Genomic DNA, 19,163 nt, shown 5'->3' with positions numbered 1-19,163 from the left:
GGCTTGCGATGCATTGATTCCACTCACGAGCTGGACCTTGCGTCGCTTCTCTTTTCGTCGGGTCGGGCGCGTCCTTCCTTTTCTCCGCAGGATAGCGATGCGTCAATCCGGTCAGCACTCTCAGGTCCGGGCAGGCCTTGCGTTGTTTTTACATGCCCAGCAGTACTTGTGTCGGAAATCCAGCCACACGATCCGAAAACCACGCAGCGCGAGTTGCAATCTCCCAGCCTCCATCAGCGATGCTACGCGTCGTTTCTCCTGCTCCGTGCATTGATTCTTTGGTCGCATTTCCAGCGAGCATCAATTTTCAGCTGTGGATCTGGTGGCACGTCGTTTCTTCAGCCGCAAATCGGAGTTGCGTCGATCTTCTCCCTGCACGGCGCTCTGTGCGTGGATTTCCTCCTCTTAGGCTGCCAGCTTCTCCTTTCAGGGTCACAGGATCTAGATGGGCACCACAGAGCAGAGTAGGTGTCTCTCCAGAGACTTCAAGTGCTGGCAGAGAGAAGTCTTTGCTGTCCCTGAGACTTCAAACAACAGGAGGCAAGCTCTAAATCAAGCCCTTGGAGAGTTCTTCTCAAGATGGAAGGCACACAAAGTCCAGTCTTTGCCCTCTTACTCTGGCAGAAGCAGCAACTGCAGGATAGCTCCACAAAGCACAGTCTCAGGCACAGTCTCAGGCATGACAGCTCTTCTTCCTCAGCTCTTCAGCTCTTCTCCAGGCAGAGGTTCCTCTTGTTTCCAGAAGTGTTTCTAAAGTCTGTGGTTTTGGGTTCCCTTCTTATACCCAATTTCTCCTTTGAAGTAGGCCTACTTCAAAGTAAAGTCTCTTTTCAATGTGAAATCCTGCCTTGCTCAGGCCAGGCCCCAGACACTCACCAGGGGGTTGGAGACTGCATTGTGTGAGGACAGGCACAGCCCTTTCAGGTGTGAGTGACCACTCCTTCCTCCCTTCTAGCACAGATGGCTCATCAGGATATGGAGGCTACACCCCAGCTCCCTTTGTGTCACTGTCTAGTGTGAGGTGCAACCAGCCCAACTGTCAAACTGACTCAGACAGGGAATCCACAAACAGGCAGAGTCACAGAAATGGCATAAGCAAGAAAATGCTCACTTTCTACAAGTGGCATTTTCAAACACACAATCTTAAAATCAACTTTACTAAAAGATGTATTTTTAAATTGTGAGCTCAGAGACCCCCGACTCCACATGTCCATCCACTCCCAAAGGGAATCTACACTTTAATCAGATTGAAAGGTAGCCCCCATATTAACCTTTGAGAGGGACAGGACTTGCAACAGTGAAAAACAAATTTAGCAATATTTCACTGTCAGGATATATAAAACACATTACTATATGTCCTACCTTAACAATGCAGTGCACCCTGCCCTTGGGGCTACCTAGGGCCTACCTTACGGGTGTCTGACATGTAAGAAAAGGGAAGGTTTAGGCCTGGCAAGTGGGTACACTTGCCAAGTCAAATTTACAGTTAAAACTGCACACACAGACACTGCAGTGGCAGGTCTGAGACATGATTACAGAGCTACTTATGTGGGTGGCACAAAAAGTGCTGCAGGCCCACTGGTAGCATTTGATTTACAGGCCCTGGCACCTGTAGTGCACTTTACTAGGGACCTACTAGTAACTCAAATATGCCAATCATGGAAAAGCCAATTACATACACATTTTGTAAAGGAGCACTTGCTCTTTAGCACTGGTTAGCAGTGGTAAAGTGCCCAGAGTAACAAAAACAATAAAATCAAAACCCAGCACACAAGTGTGAGAGAACCCCTCGAAGCCTCCAAGTAAGTGAGCCAGTCTCATTGTCTGGAATTCAAACCAAGGATTACACCCCACCACTTTTAATGGTCGCCAGCCACCACTGCCCCATGTAGATTCCTAAGTATTGATGTAATGGAATCTCATTTTTTAGTTCAACAATTAAGGTGTGTGCTGTTTTTTTCAACACTTGCAACCCCTGGAACTGACTGACTGGTAGACCTGCAGGTAAAGTTTGTAACCATGGTCGAAGTTTATCAGTCACCCTGCATGGTTCTCAGTGAGGATGAAAGAAACAATCTTTTTCAAAAACGCTAATTGGAGAAAAGGTTTGACCACCACTTCAACTTGAAAGGTGCTGCTGAGACTCATGTACTACTAAAATCTGAGATATCTAAACATCTTAAAAATGGGAAGAATGGTAGAAAAGGGTGAAGCAGAAGATAACGTTTTTCTGCACAGAATGGTGAGGTCATGTAGGGTGACATATTGTCATCTTAAATGGTTCCCCTCCAAAACGTGCATGAGATGGAATTTAAGAATCTCTTAGTTTACGTGGTCAGTGTAACTTCAGAAATATGGTTGCAGACTAGTAGCATGATGTACACTGAATACAATGTTACTTTTAGTTTGTTAATTTTGCTCTGGTTTCTTTGTGATCTAGCATTAAGGTCAAATGTCTTTGCATTGCTCACTGTGATACACCTTTATCACCGGTTTAAAAAGTTAGCTCCCTCCCCACAACATTAAATTGAAAAATGATCTGTTTTTTTTGACAGTGTGGAGCCAGAAAACTAACCCACAGCATGCATTGAAACCCACAGACCTCACTAGGTATCCTGTCACCAAGGATCTGATTGCCTAGCAGGTCCTCGCCCACCTAATGTTTACCCATCATACAATGACAGGCCTAAGAGACTATGGGAGTCTATTCTCTCCAGATATGCATCTCTGCACCTTTATCTACACGTAGTAGACTGAAGGGGTCAAAGTAAGGTGACCACCTGGCATTGAGGCAAATTCTGGACAGGACTGTAAAAAATTCAGGACAAAGGATCAAAATTCAGGACAGAAATTCAGGACAAAGGGTCAAAATTCAGGACAAAAATTCAAGAACAAACGTCAGTTCTACAAATACACGCAAGAGAGGCCATGCTGCACTATGTTGTCAGTGCATTTATTTACTCTTTTTTAACATAGCACTATTTATTCATTGTGGTCTTTTTGTGATTGCCTCCTGGTATGCTACATTCAGCTGTCACATTCCGTCCTTGTTCAGTTGTAAATTAATGCCCTTCAGCACTGCGACAAGGCCATCACCCCTACCCAAATCTACCCAATCTTTCTTGAAGAGAAAGCAACATTTTGATTATGTTTGTGAACATTTTAAAACCCCTGGCAAACAGTGTGGGGAACCTTAAGGTATTTAACCTTATGCTAGTTTGAACAAATTGAACAAAAACATCTGGCATACCCCAATTGCCCATGGACTTTCACCCTATAAAAAATTAAAGAGGAAGGGCAGATTGTGTAGGCGACAGTCTCACACCTAATGTCAGGATGTGAGGTACCGACAACTTGTCTGTAGTCTCACAGCACTAGAGTGTATGTCTGGGACTCTACAGTTATCTCAGAAATAGGAGCCCGGACTACCAATCAAAGATAATAAAGGAGGAGGCAAACTCTTCTGGTGCAATGGTCCACTGTTCGTGCCTGTGAAGGGTGAGCAGGGGCCAGACCCCTTGCAAGGTTGTGCAAGGCAATTGCCTGCTTTGTCCATGTCTTTAAATGGTTTTGAAACGGAGCAAAAGCCAAACTAGAGATCTGGGTTATCCCTAAGTGTCAAGTACACATAGAATCTTCAAAATATTTGAGATGTAAATTGCACATACAAAAGGTAAGAATTTTAAAATGTAATTAGCGTTTCAATAACATATGGCACTGTTTTCCCCTTAATATACAATTAGATCTCAGATTGAACTGGGAACCAGTTACCTTTTGATACCTAGTGAATAATATCTACCATTCTCCCGCTGATTTGCAGGATGGAAATCTCGGCAAAGCGTCACTGTCCCTCCAAGCCCAGTTTGCTTTTTGGTCTTCTCTCCTTCTTTCTGTAGTGGGCCACATGACACTAGTGAAGATGGTGTTCTACCCCAATCATAGTATTATTTTGCAAATGATCCCCTGCTCATCCTTCATTCCTTCTTCAGACATGCCACACATCTGATTTGGTCACTGCGGCGCAGTCGTGTAGCTCTTTCCATTCTGAAGCCATCCGTGACTGCAGGTGGATTAGGTCTTCAGGACTTAGAATACTATTATTCAGCTGCACAGGTCCAATGGGTGGCTCGATGGCTTTCTGCCCACCTCCCTGCATGAGATGGGGTTTACTAGTAAAGACTTTTAAGGAGGGCTTACTGCACTGCTCATTGTTTCCTACTGCCCATTCTTCGGATCACCATCCGGGGTTATCATGCACAGCTTTCTCTTGCCTTGCTAGAACCTGTAAGCTCATTGACATGAAGAAACCCTATGCTCCTGCACTACCTTTGCTAAGCCTTCCCACTTGCACAAGACAACTGTGCTCAGAGCAACTCCATCAGTGGCATGCTGCAGGTATCTTAAAATTGGGGGATTTGTTTCTGGACGGCGAGCTACTAAATTTCCAAACTCTTGTGGCAGACTACCATCTTCAACCCTGTCAACTCCTTATTTACAACCACCTCAACTAATCATGAAATGCTCTATTCATGTCTGTCACCTAGCACTAACCCTACAAGAGGTGTGCCAGAAGCTCTACACCATAGGAACAGGTGGCAAACTGATAGAATGGGTGTACAGACCTTTCCTGCAACATGGAAATTACTCCAGGTCTTCTCGTCCCACTACCTGGGTGATTGATGTGGCCAAACCTCTGCAAGATATGGACTGGAATAAAATACTGGACTTTCCCCACAGAGTGTCCCACGGATGTCACTTTAAGTACATTCATAGTGCTTCCCTGTGAACGCATTCCACCCTTTGCTTGCCATTGGCCTTGTGGTTTGTAACTCACATTTTGTTGCTTTCAATTTGCTGGCATTATTTGTTTTAGGCTATGCAGCTTGAGTTCATCCCTTCCCTTCCCAAATGCTTATTTACAGTATCCTTCCGAGTGCTCCCTTTCTGTAAACAGGCCTGTAAATCTTGTTCGTATCTCATCACCTTTGCTGTGCATTAAAAGAGCAAAGTCAAATATCAGGCTCTGTCTTTGGTGGGAACTTAGTGTTGACCTTTCTTTCTCTGACTTCAAAGTGAGAGGATTTATGGGACAATCTTGCTGGATACTGGGGTTAGGAAAGACATTTTTCTATCATATGACAACATTTAAATAAACTTCAGAGTATGTCAGAATTAAGAGTACAAATTAAGCACATGTTTAATTCTGAACTGTGCTGGAAACAAATACCTTTATATGATAAAAACAAATCATTGTATTAGGTAATGCAATTTCCACACATCGTCTGTACACGTTATAATATGATTTGAAAAACTGTATATATGTGCAAATCTAATGGTCATTTAAATAAAAAATGTGTTGTGTGTAATGGCAGTGTGTTACCACACTATGCATAATCCACTCCACTCTGCACCACTGCACCCTATTCTGTATCACTCTACTTTACGCCACTCCATGCCACTGCACTGCACTCTTCTCCGTTCTGAATCACTCCACATTATGCCACTGCATTCTATGCTACTTCACTCTATGCCTCTCTACTCTACACTGTACCACTCTACTCTATGCCAATGGACTTTACGCCTCTCTACACCACTGCGCTCTGCTCCTCTGCTCGCTATACCACTCCAGTCTATGCCACTTCACACTACGCCTCTCTACTCTACTCTGTACCACTCTACTCTATGCCAATGCACTTTACACATCTCTACACCTCTGCGCTCTTCTCCTCTGCTCGCTATACCACTCCAGTCTAGGCAACACCAATCTAGTCCGCACAACTCCACTCTATGCCACTCTGCAACACTGCACTGTACGCCTCTGAACTCTAAGCTAATACACTCTATGCTGGTGCACTTTACTCTCTAACACTCAACTCTATGCCCCTGCACTCTACATCAACACACTGTACATCACTCTAATCTATTCTGCACCTCTGCACTCTATGCCATGGCATTCTACACCAATTTACTCTATGCCATCACACTCTATGCAACTCTATGCAACTCCACTGTACCTTGCACCTCTCCACTCTAAGCCACTTCACTCTACTTTGAAACAATCTACTTTATGCCACTGCACTCTATGCCACTGCATTCTATGCCACTGCACTCTACCCTGCACCTCTCTACTCTATGCAACTGCACTCTACTCTGAAACAAACTATTCTATGCCACTGCACTCTATGCCACTCTGATCACTGCACTCTGGTTCAATGCACTCTACACCACTGCACGCTGACACTCTACTTTGCAACACTGCACTGACCGCCATTATACTCTACACCACTCCACTCTGTACTACTACATTCTGCACCATTACACTCTATTCCACTGCACTCCATGCCACTCTTCTCTGCCCCATTCCACTCTATGCCACTGTACTCTACACCAGTGCACTCTAAACAACTGCACTGTATGCCGCTGCCCTTTACTTTGCAGCATTTTACTCTATGCCGTTGTTCTCTGTACCACTCTACACTACTGCACTGACACTCTACTCTGCAACACTGCACTTTACACCACTCTACTCTGTACTGCTGCATACTGTGCATCACTGCACTCTACGCCACTGCACTCTAGGCACTATACTCTACTCTGCACTGAACCACTCTACAATACTCCACTCTGCACCACTTTACGCCACTGCACTCTATGCCACATGAGTCTACTCTGCACTCTATGACACTGCACCACTCTGCATTACTGCACTCTCTGCCATTCTATTGTATGCCACTCTACTACCCTGCACTCTATGCTACTCTACCCCATGCCACTCTATGCCACTGCACTCTGCGCCAATGCACTCTAAACAACTGCACTGTACGCCACTGCCCTCCTCATCACTGCACTGACACTCTACTCTGCAACATTGCACTTTCCGCCACTATACTGTACACCAATCTACTCTGCATTCTATACCACTGCACTCTATGCCACTCTACTCTGCATCACTCCACTATACGCCACTGCACTCTAAAGCACTATACTCTATTCTGCACTGCACCACTCTACACTATGCCACTGCACTTTCTGCCACTCGAGACTACTCTGCACTCTATGCCACTGCACCACTCTACACTACTGCACTCTCTTCCACTCTATTGTATGCCACTCTACTCCACTGCCATCTATGCCACTCTACTCTGTCCAACGCCACTCCATGCTACTGCACTCTAAACCACTGCACTCTATGCCAATGCATTCTAAACAACGGCACTGTACTTTGCACCACTGGGCTCTACGTCACTGTTCCCATGCCGCTCTACTCCACTCCACTATGCCATTAACTTTTAGCCATGCTGAACAGCAGCCACTCTGGTGTATAACATGGCTAAAACGCATTGGCAAAGCCAATAACTCTTGCGTAGACAAAACCTATTGGCTTTGACAATGTTTGCTAGTACTATGAGGTACTGAGGTCCCTGAAAGAACTGTGAATATGTAAGTCCTTATTTTAAACATGCATTCAACGCCTTGTCAGGGGTAGTAAGTGCTATATAAACACAATTTTATCATTATTTAGGCTGCTACAAAATGCGCAAATACATTTTGGTTAAATACAAAAAGTGCTTCTCAAATACAGATTTAAATAATACACAGTTTATACCTAGTACTAAAAAAATTTATAACACTCCATTAAAACCACACACTCCACAGCTCACCTTGGAACACCATTACAGTAACTCTCAAAAAGAAAATATCTTTGCCATCAGAAAGCTTCAAGTGACTCCTTTGGTTAAAGTCAATGCAGGTGTTCAAGCCCCTTTGCATTTGCAGATTTACTAGTTGTCCACATCTGCATTTCTTTAGGGAAGGAGACACCATGGCAAAAAGGTCTGTTTCTCATTTGTCTGCCCCTCCCTCCCTCAGAGCACAGGAGACTCCCTGCCTTTGAATCCAGCTGGGGAAACTAATCTGCCCATAATTTCGCCCTGCCGTCCATTGTCCTTTTGGTGAAAGGCTAAAATTACGGACAAATGCCGTCCGTTAAGCCTTTCATCACGGACAACGGACGGCAGGGTGAAATTACGGGAAGTCCGTGAAATTTACGGACCGGTGGTCACCCTAGATAAAAGTATGATGGGGTCAGCCAAGGGAAGACTTTAAAAAGGCTTAGCAAGCCCATATTCGCCTATGACCCGTGCATACACCGATAGTGGGCTGAGGAGGAGAAAGGTGTGATTTACGTCAGCCAAGAGAAGCGTCCAAGGAGCATTCTCAATCCCCTTCTTCCCATGTGCGTAGGTGCACTATGTGTGCACGGACAGATAGCAGAAGATGCAAAAAGCATGTTTGTGGAAGCCAATGAAAGAGTTCCAAAGGGCTTTCCAGAGGGCCCACACGCCACATGAGCATCCATGCACAGTGCATGCGCAGCCAGCATGCTCAGTAGTAGAAACATATGTTTGGGGTCATCCAATGAGAGGCCCAAGGGCTTTAGAAGACACCTTATTGTTCACCTGTGCAGTAGTGCACTGTGCATGCACAGACAGCAGGCTGAGCAGTTTATAGCATGTCTGGGTGAACAAATATTACACCTGACAGCCTTAGTTATCCACTTAGCTGTCCCACATTGTGCAGCCTATTGGATGAAGCTGCAGTGCGTATTGGAAACCTATGCCCACAGGCCTACTGAGAGGTCTGTGTAATATGGTAGCCACCACCAAAAAAAACTGTAAAAATCTGTTCATGCTTCATGACTTAAAAACGTTCTTCCAACTCAGACCCCCACCAATACTAAACATGTGTTGAAAAAAATATAATATCTGTTTTCTTACTACCACTTGTAGCTTCCATGTGTATTAGCTGGCGAGAAATTATTTAATGGATATAATATTGGCAGGTTATAAAGAGTTAGACTGAAGGACGTATAGGGGGTCATTCTGAGTTTGGCTGGCGGCGGGCACCGCCAGCCAAACGGGAACCGCCAGAATACCGCTGCGCGGTCAGAAGACCGCTGCGGTTATTCTGAGTTTCCCGCTGGGCGGGCGGGCGACCGCCAGAAGGCCGCCCGCCCGCCCAGCGGGAAACCCCTTCCCACGAGGAAGCCGGCTCCGAATGGAGCCGGCGGAGTGGGAAGGGTGCGACGGGTGCAGTTGCACCCGTCGCGATTTTCAGTGTCTGCTATGCAGACACTGAAAATCTTAGTGGGGCCCTGTTAGGGGGCCCCTGCAGTGCCCATGCCATCGGCATGGGCACTGCAGGGGCCCCCAGGGGCCCCACGACACCTGTTACCGCCAGCCAGGTTCTGGCGGTCAAAACCGCCAGAACCAGGCTGGTGGTAAGGGGGTCGGAATCCCCAGCGCGCCATGGAGGATTCCCCAGGGCAGCGGAAAACCGGCGGGACACCGCCGGTTTTCTGTTTCTGACCGCGGCTGTTCCGCCGCGGTCAGAATGCCCATGGGAGGACCGCCAGCCTGTTGGCGGTGCTCCCGCGGTCGTTGGTCCTGGCGGTCCATGACCGCCAGGGTCAGAATTACCCCCATAGAGTGTTAAGTTAGTTTTATCTAAAATGGGCTGCTATTGTCATTGTGCGTAATTCTGTGTAGCATAGAATTACACATGAGGTACTGGAGCCCTCTGTGACTTCATAATTTTTTCTTTTTCTGTTTTTTTACCACCGCAATACATTTTCCCTTTTTGGAGAAAGCTTCTATACTGCAGCCCCAGAAAATCTGTCCCTCTCCTACCTTAGAGGGGAAGTTACTGCAGCCCATCCAAGGAGTAAATCATTGACCATTTCCAGGATGAGAAAGGGTCAAATTTCAGCTTGTGAGTACCCCAAAATGTATATGTTTTACCAAGAGTTCACCTCTAAAAATCTGGTGAAATGTGCATCAGAGAAGGACTGTGATTGGTGTTGGTACACAAACTCAATTACTCACCATTCTGGGAGTAAAAGTTCATAACTACATTGTATTACCGCACCTTAGAATTACAATATCTGGAATGTGGGAACACCCTACAAATAAAGAATGAGTTATACGAGTCAGATACTGTACAGCTAAACATGCGTTAAAATGAATGGGTATACTCTCAGTCCTATGTGCGTATGCAGGGAGGGATGTGTGAGCGTGCCTGTCTGTGCATATGCATGCATGTGCTCGTGTTTGTGTTTTAATGAAGATACTTAAAATACAGTATTAATGCGTTAACCACATAAATGAAATTTTTACCGTGCATGGGCTGGGTTTCTAAAATGAGATAGCAAATATATTCGTATGGCCCAGTGGGTATTTTTGTTATCAAATTAGAAAGTACGAAGAAAACAAGCCTGGCAGCCTTTTCTTTTTTCCATTATGCAGTTACTATTAATTAGACAATCCAGGCTCAACTCTATACATTTAATTTAAACAGCGAAAAAGTTTAGCTGCAGTATCTTCAACTGCTCTTTCCAATTGAATCACCAGTTCATTGCTTCTGCTTCTTAATAGCAACTGTTCAGATAAAGTCAGTTTTATTATACTTTTTGACATCCCTCATTTCTTCTCGTCCAAATCTGAATAAATCCTATTATTTCTTCAAAGGGAGAATAAGTTGGGTCTAACACGTGGAAATAGCTCATTCTTCGCACTTAGAATATTTTATCTATCATACACTGCGAAACGTTTATGTCCCATAGGTATTATGCATGTGCAGCGCCTAAGCACTGGTAAATATGATTGCATGTGGCGGATGATATCGGAGTAGGAGCTTCTATTATTCAAAATTACACTCTTGCACTGACAACAAAAAAGCATCAGTATCACCTCTGTATGACCTTCCCATTGAATGTGAATTTAAACTTGACTAAACTAATGAAATGCGAAGCTGAGAGATAGAGACGCTAGGCTAAATGTACCATTGACAGGTCACATCGCGTTGCTGTGAGTGTGTTCAGTGTCTTTATAGAAACATGACCATTTCATTGCGCTTTTAGGGATGTATCAGTCCAGCATATCTCAGGGCACTGGTCGTATGGATTCACAGGAGTCCCTATCATCAATAGTCATGAAGAGGATTCCTTCGTAGAATCTTTGTAACCATTTGTGAATGCAGGGATGGAAGCCTCGAAGGGGCAGAAGACCTCTAGTTCCTAATATGCATTCACAAACTGTCACAACCCATGAACGTTGAAGGGGGAGTAGTTGCAATGCCCAAAAAATAGGGCATCTTATGAGAGTGACTTTAGGGGTGCATTTATCAGTCCATGGGAAGGCTATCTGCTCTCCTCGATGTCCACAACTGTCATTCGCTCAGTTGAAGCGACCCCGTATACAATGGACTTTTTTTTCAAATTGCTTCCACTTTGCAAATAGTTAACGACTGACAAGATCAAAGCGGTTGCAACCAATTGATACAGGTCATTTCAAATTTAAAGGAATTGAGGAGCACAACATCTACCATCCCCCTTCGCCAAACACCCAGAAGGAAGCGCAAATTTGACAAAGAACAAAGCAAACATATTTTACTTTGGCATATTGCATTTTCGTTTTTGTATCCTTAGGTGCCAACACAGGCACCTAAATGCAAGGATGAATCACCTTGCACACATCGGGATGCAGTTCATTTTCTGTGCATTGAAACTGGAACTTCTTTGTGATGATTAGTGAATCTATCACATAAAATCAAAAACACTTTGCACCCGGAAAAGATAGACCATATTTAATCATCTACACCATTTACATTGGGTACACCCTCTAAAAGCATAATGAAGCAATGATCTTAAGCATCAGGTTTAATTCATCTGGTGGATTTTGGGCCAGCATGTTTTTTTCCACAGGAATATAACTTCAATAGGCTTTATGCACAATTTACAAATGTGGATTTTGAACCAAGCAGAAAATAATAAAGGTCTTAATGTGAATCAAATGTACTTTTGTGTGTGTAATATTTTCCACCCCTTCTTCTAGATGCTCATTAAATAAAGGATGATGCAGCCCTATTCCCACCTTCAGAACATACTTACTCCTAGCAAGAACAAGTATGTATGCCTTTTCAAGGTTTTAACACTACCTTCAAAAAGTATGTGGATATGCACAAATATGTAGGTGTTCACCTAGTTTTTCTGATTCCCCACTGAGAGCCACCCACATCCCATGTGCAATGGTGTAATACAAGTTCAAACAGTCCATGCGGGGTGGGGGGTCCCCGAGCTCCAAGGGGCCCCTTGAGCAAAACTGGTAGGTGGTGGGCTTGGGAGGAGGCGAGGCCCTCTATCTGCTTTTGCAGGGGAGGGGCTCAAGTTTTGTTTCATCACTGCCCATTTGCAACTCTAAACCTGCTGAATGAAGCAATTCTGCCATCCTGGTGTAATTGCATCATTGCAAAGTAAATACACTTTCAAGTGTAAAATTCCAGCATGTGAAATTTATAGCCAGAAAGCACTGTTTTTCCACACTTGAAAATAAAAAAGTTTGTTTGAATTGCGACTAGGAGCCTGATATCTTTCACAGGGCTTAAGAGAAAAATGTAATTAGTCTTTCAGTTAGGGTATGTTTGCATGGGAATATGAAGCCACAGGAAACCCATATTGGTTAATAAAAGTCCTGAAATAAAGGACATCAATAGATTTTACATCTTTTTTGACCTGGGTAGAGGCAGCTTTAGTTAAATTCTAGGGGTCATGCCATGCCTCCACACACAAAAATACACAAAGATTGGACTTTTGGGCCAAACTTGTTTGTTATTAGCTTGTTTGGTTTCAGTGCCATTCAGCCAAGACCTACTTGAAGTATTTCTCAAATTTTATGAGCCCACAGGATAAATGACAATTATACATTTTACAGTGCTGACTGGAAAAGAAGCCCACCTCCATCATTGCATATATGATGCAGGGAAACATCACATACAAAGCAGTGTTTACTATGCATCCATCACCAGCAATGCCTTTACCACGCAAGTCGTTACCACACAAATGCCTTTAGCACTTCAGCACAAATGGCTTTAAAATGAAATAGTATCTATCTATCTATCTATCTATCTATCTATCTATCTATCTATCTATCTATCTATCTATCTATCTATCTAAAGTTATAACTAACTAATGTTATAGTTAGGAAAGAAAATTTGAAAAAAAACATAGTAATGCACTTATTGGGGGCTGGCCGCAACCAAAGATTTTGCTGGGAAAAACATTTCAATGTTATATCATAAGGAATGTTTACCATAAAAAAAACTAGCAAATAAACAGACACACTACCATGAGATACCAGCATTTGAACCTTCAACCTACTGATTGACAGGTCAAGAGCTTTCCCAGGTGAGTCCGTTCTGTTGTGCATCATAATGTAACTATACCATTCGAACCAAACATCTTGCGTGTGTGCTGCTTTGAAGTAATTCTATGGAGAGACCATTGCTATTGTTATGGCAATGGTCTCTCCATACAATGACTTCAAAGTCGCACACAAGCAAGATATGGGATTTCAGGAGTGTGGGGGGAGTCTGAAGGCCCCCATAGTCCTAGCCAGCTCCTCCAACCCTGCTTTTAGTACACACTTTCTGAAAGAGGGGTTATGTTTGCTTTTGCTTGGCCAGGCAAAAGCAAATAGCTACCTCTCAATGGTGGTCCCTCGGGTGCGGGGGCCATGGGCCTCCCATCCAGTATATTTATTTCCTCTGGGAAGTGGCAGTCTCTGGGGCTGCGGGGGGTACACAGGCCCCCGCCATTATTAAAGTACATTTGCCCTGGGGAGGTGGCAGTCCCCAGGGCCCGTGCATGCCGAGCGGGCCTGCCCACATAAATAATGTGCAGAGACCCAGGAAGGTGGCAGTCACAGGTGCTTTGATAAGCCTTAGGAGGAGGGCTCCTGCACCCCCTCATATAGTTTGGCAATGCCCCCGGACCTGGCCCACCCAGGGGCAAAATTAAAATCAAGCACAATAGACAGCGCTTGTTTTTTAAAGAAATTATGGTGAAATTCGGGAATCTGCCCCAATTTTCTCCATGATTTAAAAAAAATGCTTTTAAGCATTGGGGTACCTGGGGGACCAAGGCTAGGGGGGTAGGGTAACAGGACTGTGCCCACTTTTCTTTTTTCTTTGATTATTTTGAAACTCCTATAAAGCCAAGACTCAAAATGGCTGTGAACACTTCCTGTTTGAAGTGTTGGCAGCCAATCAGCTCTCTACACTAGACTGGGAGCATTTGCGAAGACTTCGCATTTCCAGATATACAAATTTGGTTTTCTTTCAATATTTAAAAAACTACTGAACGGATTTACACCAAATAACAAAAAACACTCTTTCTGGACCAAGAGCTAGCATTCTGCCTAATTTGATATAATTCCGTCCAGCAGTTCAAACTCTAGTCCTGTGTAAAAACCCTATAGGAATTAAAATGGGAAATGCACTTTATTTTACCCGTCTTTTTTGACGGCCCCACTTGACGGATCACCACGAAATATCCCATGAACCCTGCCATGAACAGTTTTCTTATTAATAATTTTACTGCATATACTGCAGTGACATTATCAATTATGTCACAGATAATGTTAAGAGTAATGTAATATAAATGTAATATATGGGGTAGTTAGCAGTGCATGGCAAGGGTGCAAGTTATAGTTACCTTAGAGCACAAGTTATAGTTACTTGCTCTAACTATAAATGTTTTTTTTTTTAAATCTGTTTCCTAACTACACCATCCCCATAACGTTTGTTTTTTTTCAGTGAATTACTGTGGTATTTTTTAACATTAAGTAATTTTAATTAATTTACGTTAATCCAACCTCTGCCCTCCATGGCCAAAGGCTGGGAGGATACCATTTGTCAAGTGTGTGAAGGGAATAACCTGAATGCAACTCCCAGGAGGAACTGTTTCTCTGACTCCAAACACCAGGCCAGGCCCTGTGGCCTAACCCCCCATAACTACCCAACCCTACACCACTCATAAAGTGTGCCTTTGCTTGGTGGAGATGTGATAAGATACCCGTGCATCAAGATCGTGTCTCCAAAATCACCAGGAAATGTGCTCAGGGACTCCTTTTAATAAATTGTCCATTATCCCAGAAAATGGCGGGAAGATGTTGCATACCTCCAATGTATATGGGGTTGGGCCAAAAGGGCTCGGCTTCTAGACCATTTTACATACTTATAGTTTTTAAATCTCTGGCTTTAAATCTCAATCTCTGGTCTCAGCAGCAGATGACAAGAAAATACCCACTCGTCACAGTCACTACATGTGATACTGTGCTCGAAAAAAGCAATGATGCAAACACCTCCATCAAGGTTTACAGATGTCCTTTCAAAGTGGAAATGCAGAGGAAAAACACTTGCTTTGCCTTGACCATGTGGAAGAAATTAGGATGACTGGTACTTCATGAAGTGGAGCTTCAACTTGGGCTCCTGCTTTATTTATATCTGTAAGTGCTTTCTGTTGAGGTTTAAATACTGTGAAGTGAACATCAAGCCAAAATTAATCCTGCCCTGCATATTTATCTAATATAAAACTCAATCTTTTTTCCCTAAAATATCTGGGACCGTGGGGGGAGCCTCAAGGTCCCTGTGGTCCCAGCTGGCTCCCCACCCGCTGCGGGGGCTGGCATCTCTCACGCTGGAAATGCATCTCCCTCGCTGTGTGCAGGAGCAATACTTTCACCTCTTTCCCCGCATGCTTGTCTGCTGCATGCCTCCCTCTTCTTGATAAATAGTCAATGACCCTGAGGGGGTGGTGGTCCCTGGGGCTTCCTACAGCATTTTACTTTTTGTCCTGGGGTGGTGGTGGTCCCTGTGGCTTTATCGAGCTCCAGGAGGGGGGTCTTTGCCCCCCCTCAAATTTAAGAATGGAGAAAAAGTCCTAGAGAGGTGGTGGTCCTCCTTGCTCTTAAAAGCCCTAGGAGGAGCCCTGTGCACCCCTCCTTTTTAAAAAAAAAAATTAGCATGCCCCAGGACCTGGCCGAGCCTGGGGATAAATGAACAACAAGCAGTGGGGACTGTGCTTCTTTTTTTTAAACGTTTGGTGGATCCACAGATAAACCAGAGATTTTGTTGAGAATTTAAAAAAATGCTTTTTTGCCCTGGATGGGTCCTAAGAGGAACTGCAGCACCAAGGTTAGGGTTTAGGGTAATTCTACCCTGCCCCCTTTTCTTTCTTTTTACATTTTCTTTTGAGATTCGACTGAAGCAGAGTCCCAAAATGGCTGTCAACACATCCTGATTGAAGTGTTGGTAGCCAATCAGATCTCAGCATGAGATATCTGGGATACAAATTTAGATTCCCTTTAATTTCCCAAAAACTATTGAATATATTTACACCAAATAAGAAAAGGGGCACTTTCTGGACCAAAAGCTAACTTTCTCAAACGTTTGGTGTTATTCCGTCCAGCATTTCTGACTGTAGTTGCATCTGAAATCTCTATGGTAATTAACATGGGAAACGTACTTTTTTTTACCCGCCCCTTTTCCCGGCACCTGCTTGATGGAATACCCCGAAACTTTTCATGCACAACAAATTCTCAGAAGACTTTTTTTTGGAAAGTTTCCTGAAGATTTGTCAAACGGCACCAAAGATATAGCCAAGTAAAAAAATGTTTTTTCTATAGAAATCAGGTCCTATATATATATATATATATATATATATATATATATATATATATGTATGTAAATATATACACATATATAGATATATATAGATAGATAGATAGATAGATAGATAGATAGATAGATAGATAGATAGATAGATAGATAGATAGATAGATGACAAAGGCATTGCGTGGTAATGGACGTGTGTTAAAGGCATGCATTGTAGTGACATGCGTAGTTCCATCATTCATTCTATGAAGCAAAGTGACACTTACAAATCAATTGAACAGTGCAGTATTTAATGCTCTAGTTTCAAAATATTTTGAGAAAATTGTGGCACTGAGAATAAAATCCACCTTGCTCATGCCTTTGCCCTTGTTCTCTTGACATTTTGTAACACATTATTTGGATGGATAGATGGTCCTAATTGCCATTCTCTGTTACATGATCTCTCTACTATTCTGTTTTGAATTGGAATGTAGATACAGGTAATCATCTTGGGTGGTGTGATCTCAGTACTGCCATTTGTAATTAGAGCCACAGCCTGAGTCTCAAAAATTGAAACTAAAACAAGGTTGTGTGCCTTAGTTGTTAGGATAGTATGTATTTTGTTTTGTGATTTGGTTGTGGCTTAGATCTTACAAGCTGGTGGGAGGCTATTGGACGTGTCTCTCTTTGCAGGGTCATCCTCGAACGGTTTTGTTTTTGCCCTCCATGTTTTGCTGAATTCATTTATGTTGGTGTTAGGGCTCTGTGCACTTTACCACTGCTAACCAGTGCTTAAGTGCTTGCACTCTCCACTTAAAACATGGTAGCAGTGGCTTACACCCAATTGGCATATTTGTAATTTAAGCTTTAGTCCCTGGTAAACTGGCATTACCTGTCCCCAAGGCCTGTACATTAAATGCTATTGGTGGGTCTGTAGTACTGATTGTGCCACCCACTTAAGTAGCACCTTAAACATGTCTCAGGCTTGCCATTGAAGAGCCTGTGTGTTCAGTTTAAATTGCAATGTCAAGCTGGCTAAATAAACCTTTTGCTAGGTTCAAGCCTTCACTTTGTATACATGTACATCACCCCAGGTTAGGTTTTGAACTGCCCAGAGGGCAGAGTGCAGTGTATATAAAAGGTAGGGCATGTACTTTTAAGTTTTACATGTCCTGGTAGTGGAAAACTCTCAAATTCATTTTCATTACTTCAAGACCTATCTCTAGCATAGGATAACATTGAAGTTGCTTTATTACATTTTAAGTAAGTGTAATTTCCAAATGAGAAGAGATCCACAATTCATGTTTGGAGTCTCTGGAATCACAATTTAAGTTTCTAACTTATGGTGAAGTTGAATTTTAAATTCCAATTCTGAAAATGACACTTTTAGAAATTTGAGATTTTCCTGCCTCATCCTTTTAGTGCCTGTAGCTTGTCTCTAGTCACAAGACAGGCTGTACCTGACAGCTGGGCTTTATGTATTCCTCCTAGACTGCCACACACAATAGGGAGCTTAGCTGTGCCTGTATTGCCCATCACTGGCAGGATGGGAGGGAGGAGCTAGGCACAACTCCACTTACACCTGAATAGGCTGTGTTCTGCCTGCACACAAAGGGCTGCAAACCTCCTGTATTTAGTCTGGAGCCAGGACAGGAAGGCGGGATGTCTGGGACCTCAGACACCACAACATCTAGACACTTCTGGACCTGTGGATACTCTGCCAGGAAGAAGGACTGCTGTGCTGCTGAAAGGACTCCCACTATGCTGGACTGTTGCCCTGAAGGAACTGTGCAGATCTGTTGCCTGCTGCCCTCTGACTGGGTGAGAAGGCCTAGACCTGCATCTTTTGAACCCACCACCCAAAGTGACTCACAGGACTAGTTGGTTGACCTCCTGATCTGAAGCCTCAGGCACATGTCAGGCTTCCAACAACTTTGCGTCTGCACCTGGACTGTGCCATCTGTGGGTCTACCCTGCCAAGTGCTGCCACCCCAGTCCTGGACCCTTAAAAGTGGGCTTAAGGTGCTCTGCCATGCCAGCCTCTGTGGATCGAGCAGAACCAACACATCTCCTCTGCTGCGCATCGGAAACCTGAGCAGAACTGGTGAATCACCACTGCTGGGAGATTGAGCCTGTTGCAAATACCCACTTGCATCACAGCTTTTCGGAACTGCTACATAGCCCAAACTATCTGACGCAATCTCAGTGCAGATCCTTGCATACCTCTTCACGACAGCCTCAATAATGATGCCGAACTATCAGCTGCGCAGCTCTTCAGAACTGAGGCATGGCCTCAACTGCACTCTCCATTCTCAATGCTGTACTTTGCATCACAAGCCCGGTCAGCGTGATTCTTAAGAATGATGCTGCATCCCTGCATCTAAGAACTGATGCATCACTTCGACTATGCAATGCATCTTCGACGCAGAGCTACACAACGCTCCCCAAATCAGGATTTAAGGTTCTTTGTGCTGCAGTTTAACTGGGTCCCTGCTGCCGGCCTGCACTCCATCGTGGTCTGCTTCGGCGCAACCAGATATCCACAGTTGGTGCTTTGCACTTTTGGACCTATTTTTCCTTGAATCATGAAAATATAATTTCTCTGATTCAGCTGATTGGATTTTTGTCATTTTGATCTTGTTTTTTTTAATTAAATTAAGCTCTATTTTTCTAAC

General features: G+C 43.8%; 1 protein-coding gene across 1 annotated transcript in view; it reads left to right on the top strand.

The window, feature by feature from the left end:
• Nucleotides 1–19,163, top strand: part of ADARB2 (adenosine deaminase RNA specific B2 (inactive)) — a 1,180,343-nt gene that overhangs the window by 764,889 nt on the left and 396,291 nt on the right. The gene's annotated exons all lie outside the window — the stretch shown is intronic.

The sequence above is a fragment of the Pleurodeles waltl genome, chromosome 10 (assembly GCF_031143425.1).
Source record: "Pleurodeles waltl isolate 20211129_DDA chromosome 10, aPleWal1.hap1.20221129, whole genome shotgun sequence".
Taxonomy (NCBI): domain Eukaryota; kingdom Metazoa; phylum Chordata; class Amphibia; order Caudata; family Salamandridae; genus Pleurodeles; species Pleurodeles waltl.
This window is presented reverse-complemented; position numbering and strand designations above follow the sequence as displayed.